At 46.4% G+C, this 15,874-nt stretch overlaps 1 protein-coding gene across 2 annotated transcripts in view; it reads left to right on the top strand.

Moving 5' to 3' along the window:
• The window catches only part of LOC146577727 (protein NLRC3-like), a 620,451-nt gene that overhangs the window by 481,774 nt on the left and 122,803 nt on the right, over positions 1-15,874 (top strand). The window contains exon 1 of one of the 2 annotated variants that reach the window (XM_085268220.1): positions 15,457-15,582. The exons of the other annotated variant lie outside the window; for it this stretch is intronic. The gene's annotated coding sequence lies outside the window, so the exon portion shown is untranslated. Of the gene's footprint in view, positions 1-15,456; positions 15,583-15,874 lie in introns of those variants that run through there. 2 annotated transcript variants of the gene reach the window in all.

Here is a 15,874-nt window from a genome sequence, read left to right as displayed (position 1 = left end):
CCTCCTGCATCCTCCTCTTCATCTCTGCTTCCTCCTGCATCCTCCTCTTCATCTCTGCTTCCTCCTGTATCTTCCTCTTCATCTCTGCTTCCTCCTGCATCCTCTTCTTCATCTCTGCTTCCTCCTGTATCTTCCTCTTCATCTCTGCTTCCTCCTGCATCCTCCTCTTCATCTCTGCTTCCTCCTGCATCCTCTTCTTCATCTCTGCTTCCTCCTGTGTCTTCCTCTCTGTCTCTGCTTCCTCCTGCATCCTCCTCTTCATCTGTGCTTCCTCCTGCATCCTCCTCTTCGTCTGTTCTTCCTCCTGCATCCTCTTTGTTTGTTCTTCCTCCTGCATCTTCCTCTCCATCTCCACCTCCTGCATCTCTCCTTCCTCCTGCATCCCCCTCTTCATCTCTGCTTCCTCCTGCACCCTCCTCTTCATCTCTGCTTCCTCCTGCATCCTCTTCTTCATCTCTGCTTCCTCCTGCATCCTCCTCTTCATCTCTGCTTCCTCCTGCATCCTCCTCTTCATCTCTGCTTCCTCCTGCATCCTCCTCTTCATCTCTACTTCCTCCTGCATCCTCCTCTTCATCTCTGCTTCCTCCTGCATCCCCCTCTTCATCTCTGCTTCCTCCTGCATCCTCCTCTTCATCTCTGCTTACTCCTGCATCCTCCTCTTCATCTCTGCTTCCTCCTGCATCCTCCTCTTCATCTCTGCTTCCTCCTGCATCCCCCTCTTCATCTCTGCTTCCTCCTGCATCCTCCTCTTCATCTCTGCTTCCTCCTGCATCCTCCTCTTCATCTCTGCTTACTCCTGCATCCTCCTCTTCATCTCTGCTTACTCCTGCATCCTCCTCTTCATCTCTGCTTCCTCCTGCATCCTCCTCTTCATCTCTGCTTCCTCCTGCATCCTCCTCTTCATCTCTGCTTACTCCTGCATCCTCCTCTTCATCTCTGCTTCCTCCTGCATCCCCCTCTTCATCTCTGCTTCCTCCTGCATCCTCCTCTTCATCTCTGCTTCCTCCTGCATCCTCCTCTTCATCTCTGCTTCCTCCTGCATCCTCCTCTTTGTCTCTGCTTCCTCCTGCATCCTCCTCTTCGTCTCTGCTTCCTCCTGCATCCTCCTCTTCATCTCTGCTTGTTACTGCATCCTCCTCTTCATCTCTGCTTCCTCCTGCATCCTCCTCTTCATCTCTGCTTCCTCCTGCATCCTCCTCTTCATCTCTGCTTCCTCCTGTATCTTCCTCTTCATCTCTGCTTCCTCCTGCATCCTCCTCTTCATCTCTGCTTCCTCCTGCATCCTCCTCTTCATCTCTGCTTCCTCCTGCATCCTCCTCTTTGTCTCTGCTTCCTCCTGCATCCTCCTCTTCGTCTCTGCTTCCTCCTGCATCCTCCTCTTCATCTCTGCTTGTTACTGCATCCTCCTCTTCATCTCTGCTTCCTCCTGCATCCTCCTCTTCATCTCTGCTTCCTCCTGCATCCTCCTCTTCATCTCTGCTTCCTCCTGTATCTTCCTCTTCATCTCTGCTTCCTCCTGCATCCTCTTCTTCATCTCTGCTTCCTCCTGTATCTTCCTCTTCATCTCTGCTTCCTCCTGCATCCTCCTCTTCATCTCTGCTTCCTCCTGCATCCTCTTCTTCATCTCTGCTTCCTCCTGTGTCTTCCTCTCTGTCTCTGCTTCCTCCTGCATCCTCCTCTTCATCTGTGCTTCCTCCTGCATCCTCCTCTTCGTCTGTTCTTCCTCCTGCATCCTCTTTGTTTGTTCTTCCTCCTGCATCTTCCTCTCCATCTCCACCTCCTGCATCTCTCCTTCCTCCTGCATCCCCCTCTTCATCTCTGCTTCCTCCTGCACCCTCCTCTTCATCTCTGCTTCCTCCTGCATCCTCTTCTTCATCTCTGCTTCCTCCTGCATCCTCCTCTTCATCTCTGCTTCCTCCTGCATCCTCCTCTTCATCTCTGCTTCCTCCTGCATCCTCCTCTTCATCTCTACTTCCTCCTGCATCCTCCTCTTCATCTCTGCTTCCTCCTGCATCCCCCTCTTCATCTCTGCTTCCTCCTGCATCCTCCTCTTCATCTCTGCTTACTCCTGCATCCTCCTCTTCATCTCTGCTTCCTCCTGCATCCTCCTCTTCATCTCTGCTTCCTCCTGCATCCCCCTCTTCATCTCTGCTTCCTCCTGCATCCTCCTCTTCATCTCTGCTTCCTCCTGCATCCTCCTCTTCATCTCTGCTTACTCCTGCATCCTCCTCTTCATCTCTGCTTACTCCTGCATCCTCCTCTTCATCTCTGCTTCCTCCTGCATCCTCCTCTTCATCTCTGCTTCCTCCTGCATCCTCCTCTTCATCTCTGCTTACTCCTGCATCCTCCTCTTCATCTCTGCTTCCTCCTGCATCCCCCTCTTCATCTCTGCTTCCTCCTGCATCCTCCTCTTCATCTCTGCTTCCTCCTGCATCCTCCTCTTCATCTCTGCTTCCTCCTGCATCCTCCTCTTTGTCTCTGCTTCCTCCTGCATCCTCCTCTTCGTCTCTGCTTCCTCCTGCATCCTCCTCTTCATCTCTGCTTGTTACTGCATCCTCCTCTTCATCTCTGCTTCCTCCTGCATCCTCCTCTTCATCTCTGCTTCCTCCTGCATCCTCCTCTTCATCTCTGCTTCCTCCTGTATCTTCCTCTTCATCTCTGCTTCCTCCTGCATCCTCTTCTTCATCTCTGCTTCCTCCTGTATCTTCCTCTTCATCTCTGCTTCCTCCTGCATCCTCCTCTTCATCTCTGCTTCCTCCTGCATCCTCTTCTTCATCTCTGCTTCCTCCTGTGTCTTCCTCTCTGTCTCTGCTTCCTCCTGCATCCTCCTCTTCATCTGTGCTTCCTCCTGCATCCTCCTCTTCGTCTGTTCTTCCTCCTGCATCCTCTTTGTTTGTTCTTCCTCCTGCATCTTCCTCTCCATCTCCACCTCCTGCATCTCTCCTTCCTCCTGCATCCCCCTCTTCATCTCTGCTTCCTCCTGCACCCTCCTCTTCATCTCTGCTTCCTCCTGCATCCTCTTCTTCATCTCTGCTTCCTCCTGCATCCTCCTCTTCATCTCTGCTTCCTCCTGCATCCTCCTCTTCATCTCTGCTTCCTCCTGCATCCTCCTCTTCATCTCTACTTCCTCCTGCATCCTCCTCTTCATCTCTGCTTCCTCCTGCATCCCCCTCTTCATCTCTGCTTCCTCCTGCATCCTCCTCTTCATCTCTGCTTACTCCTGCATCCTCCTCTTCATCTCTGCTTCCTCCTGCATCCTCCTCTTCATCTCTGCTTTCTCCTGCATCCTCCTCTTCATCTCTGCTTCCTCTTGCATCCTCCTCTTCGTCTGTTCTTCCTCCTGCATCTTCCTCTCCATCTCCACCGCCTGCATCTCTGCTTCCTCCTGCATCCTCCTCTTCATCTCTGCTTCCTCCTGCATCCTCCTCTTCATCTGTTCTTCCTCCTGCATCCTCTTTGTTTGTTCTTCCTCCTGCATCTTCCTCTCCATCTCCAGCTCCTGCATCTCTCCTTCCTCCTGCATCCTCTTCATCTCTGCTTCCTCCTGCATCCTCCTCTTCATCTCTGCTTCCTCCTGCATCCTCCTCTTCATCTCTGCTTCCTCCTGTATCTTCCTCTTCATCTCTGCTTCCTCCTGCATCCTCCTCTTCGTCTCTGCTTCCTCCTGCATCCTCCTCTTCGTCTCTGCTTCCTCCTGCATCCTCCTCTTCATCTCTGCTTCCTCCTGCATCCTCTTCTTTTTCTCTGCTTCCTCCTGTATCCTCCTCTTCATCTCTGCTTCCTCCTGCATCCTCCTCTTCGTCTGTTCTTCCTCCTGCATCCTCTTTGTTTGTTCTTCCTCCTGCATCTTCCTCTCCATCTCCACCTCCTGCATCTCTCCTTCCTCCTGCATCCCCCTCTTCATCTCTGCTTTCTCCTGCATCCTCCTCTTCATCTCTGCTTCCTCTTGCATCCTCCTCTTCGTCTGTTCTTCCTCCTGCATCTTCCTCTCCATCTCCACCTCCTGCATCTCTGCTTCCTCCTGCATCCTCCTGTTCATCTCTGCTTCCTCCTGCATCCTCCTCTTCGTCTGTTCTTCCTCCTGCATCCTCTTTGTTTGTTCTTCCTCCTGCATCTTCCTCTCCATCTCCACCTCCTGCATCTCTCCTTCCTCCTGCATCCCCCTCTTCATCTCTGCTTCCTCCTGCATCCTCTTCTTCATCTCTGCTTCCTCCTGCATCCTCCTCTTCATCTCTGCTTCCTCCTGTATCTTCCTCTTCATCTCTGCTTCCTCCTGCATCCTCCTCTTCATCTCTGCTTCCTCCTGCATCCTCTTCTTCATCTCTGCTTCCTCCTGTGTCTTCCTCTCTATCTCTGCTTCCTCCTGCATCCTCCTCTTCATGTCTGCTTTCTCCTGCATCCTCCTCTTCATCTCTGCTTCCTCCTGCATCCTCCTCTTCGTCTGTTCTTCCTCCTACATCCTCTTTGTTTGTTCTTCCTCCTGCATCTTCCTCTCCATCTCCACCTCCTGCATCTCTCCTTCCTACTGCATCCCCCTCTTCATCTCTGCTTTCTCCTGCATCCTCCTCTTCATCTCTGCTTCCTCCTGCATCCTCCTCTTCATCTCTGCTTCCTCTTGCATCCTCCTCTTCGTCTGTTCTTCCTCCTGCATCCTCTTTGTTTGTTCTTCCTCCTGCATCTTCCTCTCCATCTCCATCTCCTGCATCTCTGCTTCCTCCTGCATCCCCCTCTTCATCTCTGCTTTCTCCTGCATCCTCTTCTTCTTCTCTGCTTCCTCCTGCATCCTCCTCTTCATCTCTGCTTCCTCCTTCATCCTACTCTTCATCTCTGCTTCCTCCTGCATCCTCCTCTTCATCTCTGCTTCCTCCTGCATCCTCCTCTTCATCTCTGCTTCCTCCTAGATCTTCCTCTTCATCTCTGCTTCCTCCTGCATCCTCTTCTTCATCTCTGCTTCCTCCTGCATCCTCCTCTTCATCTCTGCTTCCTCCAGCATCCTCCTCTTCATCTCTGCTTCCTCCTGCATCCTCTTCTTCATCTCTGCTTCCTCCTGCATCCTCCTCTTCATCTCTGCTTGTTACTGCATCCTCCTCTTCATCTCTGCTTCCTCCTGCATCCTCCTCTTCATCTCTGCTTCCTCCTGCATCCTCTTCTTCATCTCTGCTTCCTCCTGTGTCTTCCTCTCTGTCTCTGCTTCCTCCTGCATCCTCCTCTTCATCTCTGCTTCCTCCTGCATCCTCCTGTTCGTCTGTTCTTCCTCCTGCATCCTCTTTGTTTGTTCTTCCTCCTGCATCTTCCTCTCCATCTCTGCTTCCTCCTGCATCCTCCTCTTCATCTCTGCTTCCTCCTGCATCCTCTTCTTCATCTCTGCTTCCTCCTGTGTCTTCCTCTCTGTCTCTGCTTCCTCCTGCATCCTCCTCTTCATCTCTGCTTCCTCCTGCATCCTCCTCTTCGTCTGTTCTTCCTCCTGCATCCTCTTTGTTTGTGCTTCCTCCTGCATCTTCCTCTCCATCTCCACCTCCTGCATCTCTCCTGCCTCCTGCATCCCCCTCTTCATCTCTGCTTCCTCCTGCATCCTCCTCTTCATCTCTGCTTCCTCCTGCATCCTCCTCTTCGTCTGTTCTTCCTCCTGCATCCTCTTCTTCATCTCTGCTTCCTCCTGTATCTTCCTCTTCATCTCTGCTTCCTCCTGCATCCTCCTCTTCGTCTCTGCTTACTCCTGCATCCTCCTCTTCGTCTCTGCTTCCTCCTGCATCCTCCTCTTCATCTCTGCTTCCTCCTGCATCCTCTTCTTTTTCTCTGCTTCCTCCTGTATCCTCCTCTTCGTCTGTTCTTCCTTCCTCCTCTTCGTCTGTTCTTCCTCCTGCATCCTCTTTGTTTGTTCTTCCTCCTGCATCTTCCTCTCCATCTCCACCTCCTGCATCTCTCCTTCCTCCTGAATCCCCCTCTTCATCTCTGCTTTCTCCTGCATCCTCCTCTTCATCTCTGCTTCCTCCTGCATCCTCCTCTTCATCTCTGCTTCCTCCTGCATCCTCCTCTTCATCTCTGCTTCCTCCTGCATCCTCTTCTTCATCTCTGCTTCCTCCTGTGTCTTCCTCTCTGTCTCTGCTTCCTCCTGCATCCTCTTCTTCATCTCTGCTTCCTCCTGCATCCTCCTCTTCGTCTGTTCTTCCTCCTGCATCCTCTTTGTTTGTTCTTCCTCCTGCATCTTCCTCTCCATCTCTGCTTCCTCCTGCATCCTCTTCTTCATCTCTGCTTCCTCCTGCATCCTCCTCTTCATCTCTACTCTCTGACTTGATTTGATTCATTTATATTACAATGAAGGTGTATAAAGCATGACATGAATATAGAAGATATTTCATCCTAAAAAATTGTCATATGTCACAACCTAAATGATCCTATTTTGTGTGTGTGGTTGTTGTTTGTTGTGTTTTTCTCCTGACAGTGGCAAAGTGTGGGATGACACATGGGAACCTGCGCAGTTTTACACACAGTAAACCAGGCACCACAGGTGGCAGAGATCGCACAGTTCACAGTTTGTAGTTCAGCATAAAAGTTCAAAATAAAATGATTACTGTACAATTCTAACCAGTGTCAGTTTAACAGGTTGGTTCAGGCCTGGCAATACAGCAAATATTCACAAACTTTTGTTTTTGAAGAATGCTGATCTTTTTTGGGATGAAGCTATCTGGCAACACGACACAGCCCTTTAACCTCATCTGTATGTCTATCATGTGGCTGTGGTACTGGGTTTTGGTTTGATGCATATGCAGGTTACAGCTGGGGAATGGCAGTATGTTGTGGATTGATTTGGCATGTTCAACCACTGTTACACCAAACTCTCTCACTTATAACATGATCAAGGCCTCTTACCCAGTGTCATGGATTCTCTGTAGTTTTGGGGACACAGGGCCAAAGTCTGAGGCAGTAAGTCAGATCGAAGAAGGCCATGATTCTAAAATGGGAGTTTACTCGTGTCATTGTGTATATCCAGGAATATGTGCCTGAGGATAGTTGTCATGAAATCAATATTAAATCAAAGTTTTCCTTAATGACCACAGCTGGCATGAGTTCTCCATAGCTGCCTGCTGTCTCAGGATCTGTCTCCAAAAAGAACCAGGGAGCGCTAACATGTTATGTTCTAAACTGATGAAGAAAATGCACATTAAACATAGTATAAACTTACTGAGTGAAGTAATGTGAAGAGGATGCCTTTAGCTCCTATTGGGTTGGTTCCTTGATCAGTGCAATACAGAATCATTAATCTGGTTTGATGTAATGTCCTTAAAACACGTCAAAATGAGGCTCTGTAGTCTGTGTGGCCTCCACATGCCTGTATGACCTCACTACAACACCTGGGCATGCTCCTGATGAAGTGGCAGATGGTCTCCTGATGGATCTGCTCCCAGACTCCAGGACTAAAGCATCTGCCAACTCCTGGACAGTCTGTGGTGCAGTTGGTGGATGGAGTGAGACATGATGTCCCAGATGTCCTCAAATGGATTCAGGTCTGGGGAATGGGCGGGCCAGTCCACAGCATCAATGCCTTCGTCTTGCAGGAACTGCTGACACACTCCAGCCACATGAGGTCTAGCGCTGTCTTGCATTAGGAGGAACCCGGGGCCACCCGCACCAGCATATAGTCTCACAAGGGGTCTGAGGATCTAATTTCAGCACCTAATGGCAGTCAGGCTACCTCTGCCGAGCACACGGGGGGCTGTGCGGTCCCCCAAAGAAATGCCACCCCACACCATTAGTGACCCACTGCCCAACCATCATGCTGGAGGATGTTTCAGGCAGCAGAAGGTTCTCCAATATGTCTCCAGACTCTGTCACAAGTACTTAGTGTGAACTTGCTTTCATCTGTGAAGAGCACAGGGCGCCAGTGGCAAAGTTGCCAATCTTGGTGTTCTCTGGCAAATGCCAAACATCCTGCACGGTGTTGGGCTGTAAGCACAACCCCCACCTGTGGACGTCGAGCCCTCATACCACCCTCATGGAGTCAGTATCTGACCGTTTGAGCAGACGTGCATATTTGTGGCCTGCTGGAGGTCATTTTGCACAGCTCTGGCCTTTCTTTCCTACCCCACAGTACCTTTCCTTATCTTTTGTTTCCTACTCTTTTACTTAGTCTTTGATCACGGTTGTCTTTCTAGATAATTAATGTCATTTGTTCTGGGGCGAGTCACTGGCTCGGGTGCATTCTGGGACTGTCAGTTCACCAGTGTGCTGGCATGCTTCTTAACAAACACACCACTACAGCAAACATCTCAGTTGTACTTGTTGATTTCTTCAACAAAACACTGAACAAAACATGTCCTTGTGAGTGTGCTGCCTGGTGCTTTTACAGTTTGTGGTAATTTGAGCAGCCCAGAAAGCATCCCATGAATTAAATTATGTTATTGTATCTGAACATGTACACTAGTCATTAAATTAGATGGGAAAGAATGATTCAGGGTAAACAACTGCACCAAGGGAATTACATTTTTCTTCTCAACATGTAAAATGTCTGTTGATAAGCAATTTCTGAAACAGACATTATAAAAATCACATTAAACAGATGTGATTAACTTTTTATTCTAGCAAACATAACATCAATGATGACACAATCAGTCTTCATCAGAAGTGCTCAAATCACTCTCAGCGGCATCGTCTGGAACGTCCTCCTCCTCCGAGTCCATTTCCAGGAGTGGTTGGTGGCTGAGGATTCTCTTGTACACGTCCTTTACTTTGAGCGTTTCAGCTTTCAGTTCACTTTGTTTTTAAACCAGGCTATGGAGTCCTTTCTGTGCATCCTCCGACATGCCAACAAGGGAGGCTGTAAAAACAACAAAACTATTAAATATAAGTAAAACAAACAAACAAACAAAAAAACTCACCTCATAAACACAAGGAGTTAGGATCATGTAATTAAACTTTTTTTAAGGGAGAAGGCAGTGTTAGCTAGCAACCCAAATATAGGTAAAAGATCCAGTAAGACTTTAGCATCTGCTATTATTTTCAATCAATTCATCACCAAATGTATAAATAAATAAAAGATGTGCTTACAGTCTGAGGAGATTGTCCCCAACACCACAGATCGCATTCGCAACACTGTCCAGTGATGCTGCATCTCCCTGCAAAGGATCATCTCCTCCTCTCTCAGGCGCCTCACAGCCATCACCTTCTCAAAGACCTTTCTCTTTGTCCGGAGGTCAGCAGCAGCTGCAGTTTAACAACATCAGATGGGAAAACATAGCAGCATATTATGATTCAAGAACAAAACATTCAACTACTGCTCAGATACTGGGAGTTTGTTTAAAAAGGATATTTAGAAATCAAGAGCTTACGTTCACTTGTGCTCTGCCAGGGCCAAACGTCGGTCTGCATGAGAGCATCACTGGATACGATTTGCTTTGTTGCTTCAGCGAGCTTGTTGTAGTCGTCAACAGCAGCCGCCAAGCGTTTCTTCTCATCTAAGATGACCTTGTGAATTCTGTGTCGCCTCTTGTTGCTATCTGTAAATAATCATAAAAAGGAACACCTTCACATAATGCATATATTTACATTTTAATCTACACTAATCAATTTGTTTGCCAGAACAAATCACATCCAGCTTAAACAAACCTGGATCTGATTTTATTCTGTTTACAAAGTAGCTGCACAAGCTGTACAAACTGAGCATCAAACGGTCCATTTCAAAGAAACTGTGACACCATTTTGTCTGTAAAGACTTTGTGTTCGCACTCTGATGATGACGACAAGCTCCTCTACTCGTGCCTGCAACGCTCCAAGGCTGCCATCAGTTTGATCCATTTCTAAGTGAGAGGAATATTAATCAGAACACAGGATGAGTAACAGTCACCAAACTACAGTGGACTCTGTAATCACTGACTTGATGATATTCATTATAAGACATCTGGAGCCTTCATGTGCTGCATTATCATGAGATAACGAGTATGTTGGTGTTCAGCTTTATAAAACCAACTAGTACGACATCACTTCAACCCAGGTCCAATCCAATTTGATCAAACGCAGCAACTCTGCCATCAATTCTGCTTTTACAAGGCTTATTTTTCATTGTTTGTTGACACTGTCAGAAAGATCTTAACTCTAAGTTCTTTAATGAGGCCATGGTGGGTCCTGTTGTTATACACGAGTGCATTATATTGAGACTCACCTTCAGCCCATTGCTACACATCGGCCACCCATTGCTGCAGTGTGTCATCATCCACACCCAGCTCATTTCTGCTCGCATTCAGGCTCTCCACTTGTTCTCTAAGGATCCTTATGATCTAAGAATACATTAATAAATGTCATTCATATTGAAATTTTTAGAGTACTGGGGTCCGTTCTTCGTACGTCGCTTACTTCATCCAAGATCAAATCATCGCGCTAACTTTGAGCTCGCTATTCCGGTTCTCCGAACACACCTGTTGTTGACGATTAGTACAGCTGGATGAAGTAATGTGAGATCACTGGGTGGCCCAACAGGGGCTACGCATCGATAGTAGAAACATTGATCGGCAACCCTCTGATTGGTCGGCGAAAATGTCGAAGGAGTGTGCTCGGTATTTTTCGGCAGCAGAGCAACTCTTGAGTGAGGGATTTCAGGAGTTTCAGAGTTTAATCAGAACGCAAGGGAACACTGCAAAGGCTGCAAAAGCAAGGAGAGAGGGCTGGCAGAAAGTTGCTGACAAATTAAACTCGTAAGTAATTTAATAATAATAATAACAATAATAATGGAGTGGATTCATATAGCGCTTTTCAAGGCACCCAAAGCGCTTTACAATGCCACTATTCAGTCACTCTCACATTCACACACTGGTGGAGGCAGCTACGGTTGTAGCCACAGCTGCCCTGGGGCAGACTGACAGAAGCCAGGCTGCCATATCGCGCCATCGGCCCCTCTGGCCAACACCAGTAGGCGGTAGGGTAGATTTATCATATCACACTATATTATCCAATATTATATTACATTATATTATATTATGTTATATTATATCCCCTTACACATTAGAGCCACAACAGGACCCACTAGAACATGGGAACAAGTAAAAGTGAAATATAAGAATATTCTACAGAATGGTAATATTTATCACTTATATTGCTTTTAGTCTCTTGGAAAGAGACCCTGAAATAATCTGTTTGTTTATAACAGCAACCAAGAAAAGGGCAGAGCAAAAAAAAAAGACAGGTGGTGGTCCTGCACCCCCTCGTCAACAAGTTGGTTAAGTAAATAATAGCCTCACGGGAATATCGATATCTCTCAATGAGCACACTGTCGCACTGGGCTAAAGGATCCTGTCTATCCCGCAATATACGCTGAATTCTGAGGACTCTCCTTATCAATCTTGCACCTTCCGCAATGGGTGGCCGCGTATACGGACAGGACATGGCTGCGACAGACTTCCCAGATCCACCTTCGCTTTTATAGCCGTGGTCTCTCATCTTGATTACACAAAGTGATTTGCAATTACTACTCTGAAATATGAATTACATCTGTAATAATCACATACATGTAATAGAATGTTAATAGTACATTTCCCTTTTTTAGGAAATGACCTGTATGTATCTGTGTGACATCAATAAATGGATCTGGTGCTGCATTATCTTTAGTTACATTGATGTTATTTATTTATGGTGAAACAGTGGTGGAATATCGCTGTTGCTTTCGTATAAATGAAGCGGACATACCTGAGTGGCCGCGATCTAATCCTGTTTACATAAAGTAAACCTGCTCCCGAGCAGGTTTACGCTTACGGCTCTGTTGCTATGGCAGCAAGTCCCGGATGAGCTTCGGGGAACCGAACGATCCAAGATCACGCGAAATCGTCAACAATCAAATCCAGCTAACCTACTTAGCGAGGTACGAAGAACAGGCCCCTGGAGTTGAATTTGGTGATAGCAGGTTTACAAACAAAGTGATCAGTTATATTTTGATAAATGAAATTTGCCCTAATCCGGTTAAAAGAAATTTTATCCTTAAAGAATTTGAGACCATGGAGGTTAAGGCGATAAAAAAAAAAGTATATTTCACTTCCTCTTTCCCCTAAAGTAAAAGAGGTTCACTTTAAAATCATTAATGAGGTTTATCCAACCAATGAATTCTTAAGACGGAAATTAAACTTAGATGTGAACGCCTGCACATTTTGTGAAAATGATATTGAAAGTCTGGATCACTTGTTTTTCTACTGTGAATCAGTGCACTCCTCCTGGACTGACATGTGGAGCTGGCTACAGTCCAGGAGAATTCAGTTACCACATTTGACGGTGACAGTAATAAAGTTTGGAATTCTTGCTGAGAATGCAGATTTTGACCTGTTGATTAGGACGTTTTTGTTAATGGGAAATCTTTTTTATTCAGAAATGCAGATACTTTAAAGCTAAACCATGTATAAACAGATGGCTGAATGACTTTAAACTCTGGGCTAAATCGCTGAAACTTGTGAATAACAAGAAAGCTCATAAACTTGTTGTTTTATTTAAAGAGTTTAATCTATGTTAAAAAAGGAACCTCCCTAATTTATAATCTTGACTGCCCTTTTTTGTTTATGTTATTTTTTGCCTTTGGTTCAAATCCTTCAACGACTGTTCTTTCTTTTTGTGCTAGCTCTTTTGGCTTTGTGTTTATTTATTTTTGTTTGTTTTTTCTTCCTTTTCTTTCTTGCTATAATGCTCAACCGAGGATGTTACATATTCGGATTAATGATGGTGCCTTGTATGTTATACTGTTGTTTGTAAATAAAGTTCTTTAAAAAAATAAATTAAAAAAAATGTGGATTGTCAGGACTGAGAGACCTCTTCCCTCTGACCCCTCCCCAAACCCTCAAACCCTCCTACCCACAAACTCTGTGTGGCTTCACGTGTTCTGTTGATGTTTACATGATCGAAATAACTTGAACACAAACAAACAAAGAGGAAGACCGCACCGGAAGGAAACAACTACAAGTCCCAGCATCCTCTGTGTTTAGGGAGCAGCAGTGAAAGTGAAAGCCTCCGTTGAGAGGAGGAGGAAGGTGGAGCTGAGGCGGGTGAGTGTTAACATGAATATGTTTCTTCTTATGACATAAAATAATTCCACTCTGTTCGTGTCTGTGGGTGAAATGTGAGGCCGGTCGGCTCCTCTGAGCGCTGGTTTCCTGTAAGTAGAGAGGAAGTGAGTTTAGCTGAACCTCCGTTTAGTGTGAGAGAGCAGGAGGAGAGTGAGAGCTGTGCTGAGGCAGGGTGAGTGTTAACACCGCTCTGACATTACTGTGTCTCTGTGGCGGGAACAACAGGCTCCGTCAGTGGAGGCAAAAATAATCAGACTTTGGTTTTTCAAAGGAAACAACTTTATGTCGGAAGTTCCCGCACGCTCATTGGATAACGATGTGTCAATCTCGAGCTATTAGCCAATGAGCGTGCGGATTCACAGAAAGACCCGCCTTTATCACGGGACTTTAAAAACTACAATGGCGACAGAAACTCCGTGAGTGGAGTTCAGGGTGACGTTATGAAACTGTGACGTTTGAGCCACTTCCTGTTCTCAGTCCCAGCGTCCTGATCACCGAGGTTTCTGTTGCTCTGGGCCCTATTTCAGGAAGCCGGTTTAGAAAACTCAGAGTGAAAAACGATATTCAGCGTTGAGTAACCCCGAACTGTCCAACTCGGAATATTCTGTTTCAGAAAGGCTGATAACAAGTAGTTCAATCAACGCGGAGTTGCTTTAACCCCAAGTTAAGCGCGCGCACGAGGATACATAGAGCCCTGATTAGTGGAGCACAGATTAAGCGAGTCACCATGGAGACGGAGGGAAAGAAGGCGCGGTCAATGTGTTTTACAGCGCTTGAGGCCGAAATCCTGATGGCAGCATATTGTAGCAATGGGAATTGCATTTACCAGTGTGTTCCGCCCGGAGTCTTGAAAGTGTAACACCGGAAGGTGAGAACCAGAGACTCATGACTGTTTATTAAGAGTTTAATAAAAGTTTACCTCGGAGGAGGGAAAGTTCAACCGAGCATCTTGTGAAGTTTATAGAAAGAACAAGATGAAACATGGTGGCAGCGAGGTCTAGAGTGATCCACACCGCGCTTTGAAGACAACAGATTGAGCGGACGGTATCAACGCGTCTAGCTAGGCTAGTTAGCCTCGGAGGTGCTAACGGCTCAGGACAGCAGGTGAGACGCTGACGAGAAGAGCGCAGCGGCGTCTACGATGGATGGATTGAAGCCACCCGCACAGTGGAGTATGGATTCAGTGAACCTGTCTAAAGCGTGGAAAACATGGAAAGAAGAGCTTACACTCTACACGGAACTAGCTCTGCCGGATGCTGAGGAAAAGGCGAGAGTGAAGCTGTTTTACTATCTGATTGGGGAACGGGGCAGGGAGCTCTGTGGAACGCTGATCGGAGCTGAGGCAAGAGTAACAGTAAGTGAGCTGATGAGAAAAATCGATGAACACTGTAATCCCAAAGTTAATGAGACTGTCGAGAGATACAGATTTTTTGCACGCAATCAGGCTCCTAGAGAAAATATTGATAAATATGTTACGGACCTGAGAATGCTGGCGAGCACCTGCAACTTTGGACAATTAAAAGACTCACTGATCAGAGACAGGATCGTCTGTGGCACGAACAGCTCCAGTTGGAGGGAAAGGTTGCTCAGAGAAGAGAACCTCACATTAGACAGATGTCTAGATATTTGTAGAGCAATGGAGATTTCAAGAGAATACAACAAAACAATAGCGGGACAGGCTGTAGAGGAACTGCATGCAGTAAAACAAAAAGAGAGAAAAAGACTGGATAAAGAGATATCATGCAGATTTTGTGGAAGAGCACATGAAAGACTCAAATCAAAATGCCCAGCATATGGAAAAAAATGCAAAAAATGTGGCAAAGAAAATCATTTTGCTATAGCATGCAGGAGTAAAAGCGGACAGAGTGAAAACGGAAAAAAGGTCCACACAGTGACGGAGCAGGACTCGGATTCCTGTGAGGACATAATGACTGTCACAGCTATGACACAGACTGCAGTAGAAGTGAACCAGATCAAAGAATCAGACATGAAAAAACGAGAGCAGCTGTTTGCAGGCATGATGATTGGCACCAGCCTGGTCAAGTTTCAAGTTGACTGTGGTGCAACCTGCAACGTTATTCCCATCAACTTGTTGAACCCTAACATCAAAATGGAGCACACAGACAAGGTTCTTGTGATGTACAATAAGTCAAGGCTGTGTCCATTAGGAAAGTGTAAGGTCAAGCTGACAAACCCAAGAAACAACAAAAAGTACAGAGTCGAGTTCCAAGTGGTAGAGGAGGATTGTAAAACACCTCTACTTGGGAGAACAGCTAGTGAAGCGATGAAGCTAATACAAGTTAAATATGATATAACCATAACATATGTTCCAGGCCGCGACATGCTACTTGCTGATACGCTGAGTAGGGCCTACCTGCAGGATAGCATCAAAAGCCAGACGGAGTTGGAGACAGAATGTGTCAACATGGTGGACTATGTACCTGTTTCAACAGAAAGCATGGACAGAATACGGGCAGGGACAAGAACCGACCACACACTACAAACGCTGATAAAAGTAATACTAAAGGAAAATAGAAAGAAAGCTAAAAAAGTAAGGGGAAGAAAGAATTTTTTATTTTTGAAGAAAATTGTGTCCAACAAAGAAATGTCATGTCTAAGTTTTGTTCCAGTTGCAAACTGAGTTCTCAACTTATGAATAGTTCATTATCTTTGTAAAAGAAAAGGGATGTAGCAATGGGAATTGCATTTACCAGTGTGTTCCGCCCGGAGTCTTGAGAGTGTAACACCGGAAGGTGAGAACCAGAGACTCGTGACTGTTTATTAAGAGTTTAATAAAAGTTTACCTCGGAGGAGGGAAAGTTCAACCGAGCATCTTGTGAAGT

Source organism: Mchenga conophoros, linkage group LG3 (genome assembly GCF_057382185.1).
Source record: "Mchenga conophoros isolate Kocher_MC1m ecotype Shallow Benthic linkage group LG3, M_conophoros_male_GT1.1, whole genome shotgun sequence".
In the NCBI taxonomy this organism is placed as follows: Eukaryota; Metazoa; Chordata; class Actinopteri; order Cichliformes; family Cichlidae; genus Mchenga; species Mchenga conophoros.
This window is presented reverse-complemented; position numbering and strand designations above follow the sequence as displayed.